Source organism: Pongo pygmaeus, chromosome 5, assembly GCF_028885625.2.
Source record: "Pongo pygmaeus isolate AG05252 chromosome 5, NHGRI_mPonPyg2-v2.0_pri, whole genome shotgun sequence".
NCBI classification, from domain to species: domain Eukaryota; kingdom Metazoa; phylum Chordata; class Mammalia; order Primates; family Hominidae; genus Pongo; species Pongo pygmaeus.
In genome coordinates this window covers 163,352,417-163,366,843 of record NC_072378.2, presented here as the reverse complement: position 1 = coordinate 163,366,843, position 14,427 = coordinate 163,352,417, and the positions used below count along the sequence as shown (strand labels likewise).

Here is a 14,427-nt window from a genome sequence, read left to right as displayed (position 1 = left end):
AGAGTTATTACCTAAATAGTGAACTCCACTAGTGAACTTATGTTTTAGTTTTAAAAAAATTGATTTACAAGCCTTTATGATCTTATCTTTTGCATGAAGTGAATTTATTGAAATAAGCATTCTACTGAAATGCCTTAGGACTGGAAACAGAGCTGGTACCTCTAAAAGATAAGCTACTTATTGCTCTCTCATGACTTTATCAAGGCTCATCTGTGGAGTTAAAATTGCAGTGGGAATTAAATTTTGTGTTTTCTAGCTAGATTTGGATTCTGTGACAGTAATCTTGATCTCATGACCTGTATGTGTGTGTATATATATTCTATATATATTTTAATTTCTTTCTCAAATATAAAATATATATAATATATATATTTTAATTTCTTTCTCAAATATAAAATATATATATACACACACGTATATAGTATATATAAATATATCTATATTTTCTTCCTCAAATATTAAGTATATATGCTTAAGTACATATTAAGTATATATGTATCTGTATATACACACATACATGTACATAGTACATATAAGCATATATATTTCTTTTCTTCCTCAAATATTATTTAGTATATATATATGCTTAATTAAGTATATATTAAGTGTATATGTATCTATACTTAATAATATTTGAGGAAGCAAAGAAAATGTGTTATATGTATTTAATAATTTTGGGAAAACAGAAAATAACATTTTAATGAAAGGAAATAGGATCAGAAACAAAAAAAGAAAAAACAAGATGGCAGTGACATTTTAACATTAACATTGAATAGGAAATATACCCAAACAATGAGCAAGGGAGTTACAGTAGGGGAAAATTTAAAATGAGGATCCTCAGACTGCTGACCTCAGGCTTTAACCCGTGACTCTGACCTCACTGGCCTGTTCTTCCTCATAACCTTCATTTTTAAGGTTTCAGGGGTCAGAGGCGAAATAGAGAGGGCACCCAGGGAGCAGAATTCTCACACCACAGTTTTTCCTTGCTTGGTATTGATACTGGAGTAAAGTGTTCGCCCTTTTGAGAAGTGGTTATTATCAAGATAATATCGGGGAACATTTGGCCTACATTGTCTCCCAGAATAGTTGAGACGCTGTTGCTGCAACTTCATTAATAGGTGTGGTTACTTACTTCCGTCAGTAATATGTCAGTTAAGACATATTTTGAAAAAATGTCCTTTTTTAAACAATAGACTTAAAACTATAAGACTTCCAAATGACAATCTTCATGACCTTGAAATAGTCAAAGATTTCTTAGATATAATACCAAGAGCAGGATTCATAAAATAAAAAAATTTATAAACTGGATTTCATCAACACTAAGAAATTCAGCTCTTCAAAACATCTTGCTATGTGCATTGGCTCACACCTGTAATTCCAGCATTTTGGGAGGCCGAGGTGGGCGGATCACTTGAGGTCAGGAGTCCAAGACCAGCCTGGCCAATATGGTGAAATCCCATCTCTACTAAAAGTACAGAAAAAAATTATCCAGGTGCAGTGGAGGGTGCCTCTAATCCCAGCTGCTTGGGAGGCTGAGGCAGGAGAATCACTTGAACCTGGGAGGTGGAGGTTGCAGTGAGGCAAGATCGCACCATTGCACTCCAGCCTGGGCAACAGGGCAAAACTGTCTCATTCATAAATAAATAAATAAATAAATAAAGGCCAGGCACAGTGGCTCACGTCTGTAATCCTGCACTTTGGGAGGCCGAGGCAGGCAGGTCACCTGAGGTCAGGAGTTCAAGACCAGCCTGGCCAACATGGTGAAACCCTGTCTCTACTAAAAATAGAAAAATTTAGCTGAGCATGGTGCCGGGTGCCTGTAATCCCAGCTACTCAGGAGGCTGAGGCAGGAGAATTGCTTGAATTTAGGAGGTGGAGGTTGCAGTGAGCCAAGATCGCACCATTGCATTCTAGCCTGGGTGACGGAGAGAGACTCCATCTCAAAAAACAAACGAACAAAAAACCGCATTGTTAAAAGAATGAAAAGACAAGTCAGGACTGGGAAAAACATATTTGCAAATTACATATCTGATAAAAGGAGTTATATTTAGACTATTTAAAGAACTCTCAGAACTCAATAAATACTAAAACAACCCAATAAAACATAGGCAATAGATCTGAACAGATACTTCCCCAAAGATAGTATACAGATGACAAGTAAACACATGCAAAGATACCCCCAACATTATTAGTCATTGGGGAAATGTAAGTTGAAGCCACAATGAAATGCTGTTATACACCTATTAGAATTCTAAAATTTGAAAGATGCCAAGTACGGGTGAGGATACAGAGTAACTGGAAATCTCATACATGACAGACGGGAATGGAAAATGGAGAAACCACTTTGGGGAAAAGTGTGGCAGTGTCTTATATAGTCAAATATACAGCTGCCTTATGACATAGCCATTCTACTTTTAGACGTTTACCCCAAAGAAATGAAAGCATATGTTCATGCAAAGACTGACGTACAAGTATCCATAGCAGCTTTATTTGTAATAGACAAAGACTGAAAATAACTCTAATAACCATCAGCAGGTGAATGGTTATACAAATTGGTGTATATCTATACAGTGGAATACTATTTAACAATAAAAAGGAATTATTGATACATGCAACAGCATGAAATGATTTTCAAAATCATTGTGTGGAAGGAAAGAAACCAGACAAAAGAATATAAACTGTGTGATTTGACTTGTATAAATTCCAGAAAATGCAAACTAATCTGTAATTGAAATGGGTGAGTGGAGGGCGGGAGGATGTCAGGGAGAGGGGCAGGAAGAATCTGCTGGGGGTGATGTACTCATTATCTTGATTGTTGTAATGGTTTTATGGGTATATACATATGTCCAAATATGTCAAATTGTACACATTAAATATGTGTGATTTATTGTGTGTCAGACGTCAATAGAGCTTTAAAAAAATACATTGTCCTTTGCCTAGATAAGCTCTTTTTCAAAGAAAATTTGCAAGCTAGCCAACACCTCCTGAGTTGATGCAGGTATTATACAAATGTGGGTCAGCTTGACAATTGCATTACATACTAGCAATAGACAGACTAGCTTTCTAGTGTAAATCAGTCATATGGGTCTGAGTATATTCACCTCTGACAGAATTCCAGGCCAGTGTTAGTTGAGAACAAAATCTGAAATTCAGAAATAATAGTTGGAAAATATTTTCTGTTTTTTTCCCTATTAAACATGTATGTCGAGAGTCTGCAAGTTCACTATTTTAAAAAAGTTGATTTTGATGATAATTTCAGGTGGAAAGAGTGTTTTTTGTTTGTTTGTTTGCTTTTCCTCCACAGTGCTTTTCACGGTGGGGACTAATGGATATAGAGGCAGGGAGGCCAGAATAACCAAGTACCTGGAAGTGAATCTTTGTGGAGATAATGAAATAATTTTATTCGAAAGGTGCAAAAGGAAGTCTTCCATCACTAGCTCAGCTGTTATGGTCCTTGAACTGCCCTTTCCCGTCTGTCTTTTTATTAATCTTTTTTACCTCTCGTCATTGGCTGAGCCGGGCTTTCTTTTGGTGATGCTGCTTACCTTGATGCCTTCATGTGGCCGCTACTCATTCTGCTTTATCTCCTATGCCCTATGATCAGATTTCGGGGTTGTCTTTAAGTTCTCCAGTATTTTTTTCCAGCATTTCCTTCCACATGCATTGATTCTTAGGTCATCTTTTTTTTTTTTTGATTGAGATGTCGTCTCCTCTCTTGGCCAGGCTGGAGTTTAATGGCACTGTCTCAGCCCACTGCAACCTCTGCCTCCCGGGTTCAAGCGATTCTCTTGCCTCAGCCTCCCAAGTACCTGGGATTACTCCACGCCCAGCTAATTTTTGTATTTTTAGTAGAAATGGGGTTTCACCATGTTGGCCAGGCTGGTCACGAGCTCCTGGCCTCAAGTGATCTACCCACCTCGGCCTCCCAAAGTTCTGGGATTACAGGCGTGAGCCACCACACCCAGCCATTCTTAGATAATCTTTTACAATATGTGTACTGTGTATTAGTCACTGTGGAGAGAAAAATAAAAACATATCTCTGCCTCACAGTCTGTTGTCAGTAACTTTTTACCTTAGTTGAAGCTCAAAATATTTAGCTAAATCTCTTTCTTTCTTTTCTCTTCCTCTGTTTACCACAGGCCATGCCTCCACAGTAATGGAGGAAGTTATCATTCAATACCCTGTCCCTCTCTGCCTTAGTTCTTGGGCACTTCTTTTGGCAACTTCAGAATCTATGTTATTGAGCTGCCCAAATCCTGGCCAGACATTTCTACTGCTGCAGTCTGATTTATTATGCCATTTCTCTGAACTGACAACTCAGAAATCTTAAATTTGGCAAGCCCAATCTCTGACAATAAAGTTTTATTTTTTTTGCCTCTGCTATTTTTTTTTTTTTTTTTTGGTATTTCCAATAAGTTGGGTATGGAAACTCATCAAAACATCTGTTCTTAAGAGCTGTCTCTAGTTGTAGTCAAGTCATCCTTCTTGGCACTTTCTTTTCTGAAGGTATCATTTCATTATGGTTGGTGGTTTCTTCCATGATACCCTCCAGTAGTAAACATTCGCTAGAATCCACAACTTCCTTACTTCCGACTTTGTAATAACTGAACACTCTCTTTTGTATTTCTGTTACTAATGTCTTCCTCTCTAAGTATGAAAAGCTTAGACCTCCTCCATTATCCTTAACGCAACTCAGAAGAAAAAGCTTTCTCATCATGTTGCTTCTTTAAAAGATTAAAGTTATCTTTTTTCTTGCTGATTTGAAATTGCAGGTTTTTATGCTTTGAATAATTACACATACTTTTGTCTATTTCTGGACTTTCTAACCTAGTAATCTTTTTGTGTATAAGTCAGTATTCCATTATTGAATTTTTACAATATGTTTTAATATCTGCTAGGTCAGTTTTGCCTTTCATATTACTCTTTTAAAAATAGTTATTCTCAGATACTCTTTCCAGATGACTTTAGAATAATTTCATTAAGCTTCCCAAAAGTATATTACAGTTTTTTATTAGAATTATATTAAATCTACAGATTAATTAGAGAATTGATGACAACACAAATTATTCTTCCCATCCAGACACATAATATCTCTCTACATTTATTAAAGTGTTTCTCTCTATCTTTTAGTGTAGCTTGTAGTTGTTTTAAGTCCTGCATACTGGTTATTTTAGATATCATACTTTTTAGTGATAGAGTAAGTGTCATTACTTTGGTTTCCTTCTGACTTCAAATGCTGTCCCCTTGAAATTTCCCCTGGTGTTGTAAATTTGCCTGTCATCTATTATGCAGATGACCTCTCAATCCACGTTCTGAGCTTCTGTGTCTTAGTTCCATCTTTCTGTTGAATATCATCACCTCCTTGTTTTCCAGAGCTACCTCAAATTCAATCTATTTAAAAATGGGCTGAGTGCGGTGGCTCATGCCTGTAATCCCAGCACTTTGGGAGGCCGAGGCGGGGGGATCACGAGGTCAAGAGATCGAGACCATTCTGGCCAATGTTGTGAAACCCCATCTCTACTAAAAATACAAAAATTAGCCAGGTGTGTGGTGGTGCATGCCTGTAATCTCAGCTACTCAGGAGGCTGAGGCAGGAGAATCGCTTGAACCCAGGAGGCAGAGGTTGCAGTGAGCCAAGATCGCACCATTGCACTCCAGCCTGGCAACAGAGCCAGACTCCATTTCATAAATAAATAAATAAATAAATTAAATAAAGTCTTCTTTCTCTGCCACCCCAAATTGTGCTTCCTCTATGTTACCATCCTTAATTTTGTCACTGCCCTAGCCGTATAAGGTCAAAACCATGAAATCGTTTTTGACTTTCCTGTGTGCTAATTCTTCTGACTGTCACTTAGCAATATTGCTGGCATCTGTTTCCTTCTTTCCAACTCCACTGTCTTGTTTCCAGTCTGTATTATTTATTACCTAGCATTAGTTGTTGCCTGGAGTATTGATGTTTTAGCCTCTTTCTTCCCACTCTCTAAATCCAGTCTGTTTTCCATGATAATCCTAGTATCTAAAACACTGATGTCATTATCAGCCCAAACTGGCTCTCCTTTGCTTACTTGTTAAAGTCCAAATTGCATAACAGGGCCTTCAAAAATTGACCCCAACAGAATGTTGCCATTTTGTTTTCTGTCACAGTTCCATGAGCATCCTATCACACAGTGTTCAACCACCATCAGCTTCTCGTGTCCTCCCATGCCTCAGTTTCCTTAGTTATGTTGTCCAATCTGCCTGGAATGGCTTTCCAATACCATTATTCCCTACTTTGTTGCACTCTGACCCCTCTTTCATGTCCTAGTTCCTACATCACTTTTAATGTGATATTGCCCCACAGCGCTACCCCTCAGTAATTCATCACTTCCTCCTCTTACTTCAGGGAACATTGAGTACATCTCTATTCTATACATGTCACCTGAGTCACTGTTATATGTTGGTATTTCTGTTCTTCCATTTCCATGTTAGGCTTTTGAAGACATTGGTGGGGCTTCATCCAACCAAGTTTTAAAATAAATATTTAGTCTCAATAAATATTGAATCTATGAAATAAATGCAGCTTGGAAGAACTGAATGGTATCTTTTGCATACAGTCAAAGCTGTAATGATGCATGTAACAGATTTGGCATACATTGAGCTCTTAATGTGTTCTGACACCATGCAAGTAGCACTGTGCACGGATTGGCTGGTGTCAATCTCAGAACCCTATGGTGATGCTCTCATAAGAGCTCCATTCTGTATGGGAGGAAAAGGAGGCCCAGAAAAAGTCATTGATTTCTCCAGAGTCCTACAGTGCTAACAACTGGTGAAATCAGGCTTTGACTCCTGCTGGCTTGATCTGAAGTTTTATATTTTAAACACTGCCGCCTTCCGCCACACTTGCAGTCCTGCTGTAGCCTTGCTTGACAGGAAGTTTGAACGTATGATTGAGTGTTGGCATGAGCTCAGGTTCCTGATTCTGTTATTTTCCATCTTCCTCTGTATGGTTTGGATGTTTTGGTTTTTTCCCTTACTTTGATTTACATTTAAAAAAAAACTAGGCTGGGCGTGTTGGCTCACGCCTGTAATCCCAGCACTTTAGGAGGCCGAGGAGGGTGGATCACTTGAACTCAGGAGTTGAAGATCAGCCTGGGCAACATGGTGAAACTCTGTCTCTACAAAAAATACAAAAATTAGCTAGGCATGGTGGTGTGCACCTGTAGTTCCAACTACTTGGGAGGCTGAAGTGGGAGCATGGTGTAAGCCCAGGAATGGAGGTTGCAGTGAGCCAAGATCCTGCCATTGCAAGCCAGACCCTGTTTTAAAAAAGAGAAAAATCTACATTTTATCATACTTTGTTATAAACTGCTTCCGATTTTTTTAAAAGTGAGTGACTGTAAGTTACAAATCCTTAGTTAACTTTTTCTTTTCACTCCGTTAAGTACTTGTTGACCGTGTCCTCTGTGCCAGGTGCTGCTCTGGGCACTGTTCTGGGCACCAGGTACATACCGTTTCTGCCTCGAAGCACCTCATGTGAGCTTCAGGGCAGGCACTGTCATTCAGTGTTTACAGATTAATTTGCAAATATTTTGGGAGCTCTTCTTCAAAATTAGGAAAATAGGAGAAATAAATGGATGCGCAGTGACTATATTTAATATGTATAAAAATGACAAAGTATGAATATGTTTATAACTTACATATTGAATGCTTTGCTCTTGGCTATTAAACCTGTTTCCCATTTTCATCTTTCCAACAATATTTCGTTGAACATTCCTGTTGCTACACCACTGTCCACATCCACAATCTTTTCTGTAAGGTATATTCTTATAAGTGTAGTTACTGTGTTACCTTGACATAGTCATTTCAAGACATTTGATATGTATTGACAGTGATAGGTAAAATATTTATATCTCTGCTGTAGATTGTTTTAAAATCAGAAAGAGGCCTGTAACAAATATTAGAGTAGACCTCTGGCAGATAAGTTTTCACGTGATTATTCGTGTGTGTCTGTATATCTATACACATGCATATATATACACACACACACACACACTTTTCCCCAAAAACTTTCTTTAATGAATGCATAAAATAAAGAGAAAAGAATTTTGGTTTACTACAGAATTTACAAACTTTCTGAAATTTGAAAAAACATAAATGAGTATTTGTTTTTAAATATAATATTTAATCAATTTTAATGATTAACCTTAGATGCCTCATAGTTTTATAGAAGATAGAGTATATCAACTTCATTGTATCTTCTTTAAAGTACAAAAGTTAAACATGATTTTTCAAAATTCCCAATCCTAGCATTCACTTATTTTTTTTGCCAAAGTGGTTAATGTTACCGAATAAAAATGAGGGATTCAGAGATTTGTTTTCTCCCTTAGCTTAGTGATATTAATTTTATCAGAAAACTGTAAGTTTTGAGTGAAGTTTTTTCACAATGATATGTTTTTTGTTATTTAAATGAAATTTCCAGGAAACACCTTTTTGGTTCAAAAAATTGTTACATTTTTAAGTCATATTTTTCTGACCAATAAGACAACATCTTTAGTGTATTTTTTGTTTTTTTGAGCTAGGAGTGAGGCAAAAAACAATAGGAGTGATGTTGCCAAGATAAAATGGTTAATTCTATATTATTTGGAGTCTCTACCACATTAAGTTCAAGTCCTTCTGCCTGATTTCTGGGGCTTCCAGTGTCTGGCGCCACTCTGTGTCTTCACTTTACTTCATGGGCACCACTGCTCTGCCAGGCGCATCCTCCCCGCAGCACCTCCCAGCACTCACAGTCTGCAGCCCTGGTGTCTGCTTCCATCACCTGTCTTCCTCCCTGTCCCCCATCCAGCCTGCCTCCCCTCTCTCCTCTCAGCACCTGCCTGATTTCCATTTATTCTTTGACCATACAATTTGACATCTGATGATTTTTAATATTTTAATATTTTTGTTTTTATATTTAATATATTATTTAATAGTTTTATATTCAATATTTTAATATTTCCTAAACGTGTATGTATATTTTTCGTATTCCCTACTAGTGAGAAGTACACAGCAGATATTCAGTAAATACTTCTGGTATGATTGACTGGTAAATTCTTCTGTGATTTCAGAATTTTTGATTACTGCACAAATGTTTCAAAGTACTTGCTTTTTCTCTTAAGGAGTAATTTGTAGCCCTGAGGGATGATGGCTTATTCTCATCAAAATGACTTTGACTCTGTTTTTTTTTTGAGACAGAGTCTCGCTCTGTTGCCAGCCTGGAGTGCAGTGGCGCAATCTCGGCTCGCTGCAACCTCTGCCTTCTGGGTTCAAGCCATTCTTCTGCCTCAGCCTCGTGAGTAGCTGGGACTACAGGCGCGCACCACCACACCCAGCTAATTTTTGTATTTTCAGTAGAGACGAGGTTTCGCCATGTTGGCCAGGATGGTCTCGATCTCCTGACCTTGTGATCCACCCGCCTCGGCCTCCCAGAGTGCTGGGATTACAGGCGTGAGCCACCACACCACGCCTGGCCTGACTCTTCTTTAGTATGCCTGTAAGTAATTTTTCATCAATAAGCAGTATAGTGAAAAGAATGTCAGACAGGATTGTAGTCCTGCTTCCTTCCATTAACTGGTTTTCTGGTGTTACATATAGAGCTTGATTTCCTTTTTTCTGTAAATAGATAAGATTATACTTGGTTATTCCTAGTATTCTTTCTATTGCTTCAAAATGCCATTTTATATATTCCAGAGTGTGTATAATGTCTTCAACAATCAAATGGTGTTGATATCACCTACTTGGTTAAACATTATCAAAATAGAACTTTAATTCTTAAGTCATAGTTTGCTTATGGATTAATACTTTTATCAGATAGTAAAAAAATTGCCTACCTATAGATTTTAGCTGCAAAATATTATGGTTCAACCAATTGCTTCAGTGATCTGGTGATTTTCTTAAATTCTGTAGGAAAAAATTATAACTATGGCATATTTAATCTTACGTTTTTCCCCTTAGTTTTAATAATCTTGGAAAATAAATATTCTTGTTTTTCTTCCATAAAACCCACATTGGTGAAGCAGGAAGCTTAGGTAGTGTCAGGTCTTCTTTTTAATTCAGGTCCCAGCATTCTTTCTGGCTGAGGTACAAGAGCTTGACCTCTTTGTGTGGCTTTGCTGAAGTATTTGTCCCCTATGAAAGCCAATACAATCGGTAGCGCCAGCATAGATAAAGAGCTGCGTAAGGTTGTATTTTAGTGGCAAGGCTGTTTTGTGACCATGTTCTGCAGGCAGACTGGAGGTGACAGTATTATTTACTTTTGTTGCTTGTGGTCCAAAGAGAGAATAAATTGCTATTGATTTTTGAGACATTCCGGTGAAGGGTCTGAATGCCTTCAGAGGAGCTGGGTGGCAGGACAGCCAGTGATGGCACAGGGACTGCCTTTTAAAATGAAAATTCATTTTGTTGTTATTGTCATAAAGATTTTTTTCGTTCTTAGAGCTAGTTACAAAAAGATGTGACTGCGAGGCTGTTGCTGTTATAAATGTTTTCTGTCTTCCTGAAAGAATGGAATTCAGCACTTTTCACAGCAGTTTGAAATTGATAAATAGAGTTCTAAGTGTGTACTTGCATACATGTAATCAGTTGAACTCAAAAGGGATATTTAATTCTGTTAGTTTATTAGCCACTTTACGAAGGATACTTTTAGGTTTGTCAAATGTTTAGCAGCACAATGGAAGGAAATTTGGTTTCTGTCAGTTTCCTTTAACTTAAAAATTGCAAATGTGCTTCTAAAGTGATGTATTTGCTTTCCTTGGTGATTTATTAATTTATTGTCCAGATGTAGTATTTAAGTGGACACTTTCAATTTGGAAAATATTTGAGACATTTGAAGTATATTGATGCCAAATATGCCATCCCTCAATCCTATAATCTCTTACAAGATTGGAAATTGGTAAGAGATTATGGAATTGCAGTCCTTGGAATATTTAGGAGTCTAACTTTGTAGTGCCAACTGAGGGACAAATACCAAAGGAAGAGCTGCAAATTAGCTCATGTCAGTTATTCTTAAATCGATAGTGCACTCCTAGCTTAATAGTCTGGGATGATTCATGTTCTCAAGTATCTGTTTTGGGGAAGTAAGGATTATTGGCATCCAGAAAGTCACTGGTATACATAAACGTGGAAACTGTGTATGAGTCTTGTCATGGCATAGGCTGGGAAAGAGATTACAAATGGGGTAACGTTCTTGAATTAGGAAGGGCGTTTAAAAATATATATATAAATTTATTCAAGTAATAAAGGGTTAAATCTGAATTCCTTAATTCTAAAGTTTAGCTTACCATCCAGATCTCTAAATAAACAGTCCTCTTTAAAACATAGTGGTTTTTAACGGGGGCAGTCATGACTCAAGAAGACACAACACTTGATGTCTTCAACTATATTGTGTCTGTATAATCATTTTACTTCTAATTTGTTGCTATTAATCTATTTAGATGTGAAGCGCATAAGAACATGTTTCCTTTAAAAAAAAAAAAAAAAAAAAAAAAAAGATGTCCGCATGCTTTTTAGTTTCACAAGTAGAAGTTTCAAGCTTTTAGGTCAATGATATGGTGCCTTTTCCCTGTGGTGAGGTATACCGGGAAATAGTAGATGGTATAATAAAAAAAAATTGTGGATTTTAGAGGTTTAGAGACTGATTTCAAAACTCAGTCTTTCCTGTTACTTATTGTGCCATTTAGGCAAGTTGTTTAACCTCTCTAGGTCTTGGTACTTCAGATTCTCAAATGGGAATCATTGTGTCTATCTAAAAATGGGAAGGAAACCATCATTGTAAGTCAAGATACATCGTTACCACCACCACCAGGGCTACCACCATCATCGTTATCATCCACTCTCAGAATAAAGTAAATGCCTAGAAAGCAGGTGCCATTGAATATAGGAAAGAAGTACAGCTGAAAGGTCTGTCTTTCCTGTTCCTACTTTATGTCCCTGGGCCTACCTATTAGATACTTCTCATGACCAGGTGCCACGCCCACTCATCGAGGCCACAGGATGCTACAGTGGGAGCCTGAATGAGTGCTTTTTATCACATCCTTTTGTGTCAACCCTTGAGTTCTCTAGGAATTTCTTGAGTGGCTGTTTGTCACTGTGTTAGTCTGACCGTGGATGGTTCTGCTGCGCCTCTATACTCAGCCACTTATGATGCTCCCTCCCCTCTCCTCCCACTGCTGGCCCAGCACCTCTGTCCTCATCGTCTCATCTCTTACCCTGTCAGTTTTTCCCCTTCTCTGGCATTCTCTTCTAGCCATAGCCCAGGTCCTCTGTCCACAGCCTTTCTTGCCATTGCTGGCCTTTGGCACTTGGCCAGCATTAACTCCTGAGGTGACATGGTTCTGTTTATTCCACCGGGAGAGTAACAATGACAAGGTAAAGTAGATGTTGGACTATTACTAGATGTGATACTGTACTTTTGTCATCTAAATCTCTCTGCTTATCCTTTAAAATCTGTGCCCTTTTTATAATAAAGTTTCATATTTTAATATTACAATTATTAGCTTTTCATTTTCTAAATATAACTGTGAAAATCTTGATGAAATACTCTGATGAGTTTCCTGAGGATATATCTGCTTCCTTACTTTTACCTTGACACCAGGGGAAAATTATTACTCTAATGGTTCAAAGAATATTTTGTTATTGTTTTAATCAACATAATTATAAGCTAAATTGAGAAATGCATGACACTTCTCTTAAAGAAAAATGGATTTTTTCCCTCTCGTCTAGGAGTTATCTATTTGAAAATAAGTCATTGTGCTTATTAATACTATGTAAATCCTAACATTCATTGAGTATTTACTGTGTGCCAGGTTCTGTTCCAACTGCTTTGCATGTATCATTTAGTCTTCATAACAACCCTAAGAGATAAGTACTAATATTAACCCCATCTTATAGATGAAGAAACTGAGGCTCTAAGCAGTTAAATAATTTGCCTATTTTTACTCAGCTCTAAGTGGTGAATCGAGATTCCAATCCAGATATTCAAGCTCCAGTATCCATGTTCTTTACTACGCCCTGTGTATGCTATATTTTTCTGTTAGAAAAGTGAGAAAGAGGGAACTCAAAAGATCTATGTTTGTGATAGATATTTTAAATATATATATAGGACACCAGTATACTTAACCATAATGGAGTCACTCCACATGAAACTTCTTGAAGGTTCTATAGTTTTATCTGTAAAATGAAATAATAACTCACAAGGTACTTTATATGACTTAAATTTTGACAGACTTTCAAAGTGATAGAAAAAAATTTGCAACCCTTTTATCATTTTTGTCATAATCTGCATACCTTAACATGCATTTATTAAATGTGGTTGAAAGCTTAACTAAAATATTTTAAACAGCATTTAGATTTTATATACTGTATATATGGATTATATACTTGGTAATTAACCCATTTAAAATTGTAAAAAACTTCTGGCTGGCTTTGCATTCTGATCTAGCAAGGAAGCAAGACTTGTTTTTAATATTAAACTAAGAAAAACAAATTGCTAAGGTAAATTTGTCACGCACAGAAATATAATCTGTGCCAATAGAAAGAATTGTTAAATTATCCACTGTTTAGGATTAGCCAGCTTTCTGAATTAGCATGGATAATTGAAGTTTGACAGTTCTTAGTAGTATTATCAAGAGTGTCTTTCAAATGATAATTTTCTTTATTGTACTTGATTAATTTGTAAGTAATTAAATAGAGTTTAGCAGTAACCTGATGTGTTCACTCTTCTTATTAATGTAGGTTTATATTCATAATCCTAAGTACTTTGTAAACTCATTTGAATATGTCATCTGTATTCCACCTTGTAAATTCAATGTTTGTTTATAATGGAAACAAGAATTAGTCAATTTGCTTGTCCTGAAATTCTGATTGTTATAAGTGCTTACTTGTTAAATTTTAATATGCAGGTTATAGATACCAAGGTAGCTCATAGTACCAAGAAACCTCATTGTATTAATTATTTTCCTGAAGTACTGTAGTGCTTTAATATAATTACCAACATAGCCTAAAAATGAGTGTTCTATTTTTAAACCTTGACATAATTTAAAAATGGGAGTTTGTACAACATTTTTTGTGGGAAAATGATTAATCTCAAATTTATTTTTGACATAAAAGCATTATAAAGCGTTACTCCATGTGAACAACCTTAATTCACCTCCTGAATTTATGTTCTTATTTTCTCTGCTTTTCTTGGCTTCCAGGACATTTTGCTCTCCTAGGACTAATATCTTAGCGCTCTGTGGAGATAGGAAATTTGAGTCCTGTAACTTGTTTCTTAAAGGTAATTGCAGAGCATTTGTATATACCAATGCCATTTTTAAAAAATGATATTTTAGTTCACATCTGTTTTCCAAGAAATGATAGCTTCTTTGCAGATTTACTTATTTTCCCCAGATCAGTGGAAAATCCAGGATATTT

General features: G+C 36.6%; 1 protein-coding gene across 2 annotated transcripts in view; it reads left to right on the top strand.

Annotated features, from left to right (window-relative positions):
- The window catches only part of PRKN (parkin RBR E3 ubiquitin protein ligase), a 1,377,993-nt gene that overhangs the window by 46,310 nt on the left and 1,317,256 nt on the right, over nt 1-14,427 (top strand). Inside the window, exon 1 of one of the 2 annotated variants that reach the window (XM_054490450.2) lies at nt 9,269-9,511. The exons of the other annotated variant lie outside the window; for it this stretch is intronic. The gene's annotated coding sequence lies outside the window, so the exon portion shown is untranslated. Of the gene's footprint in view, nt 1-9,268; nt 9,512-14,427 lie in introns of those variants that run through there. 2 annotated transcript variants of the gene reach the window in all.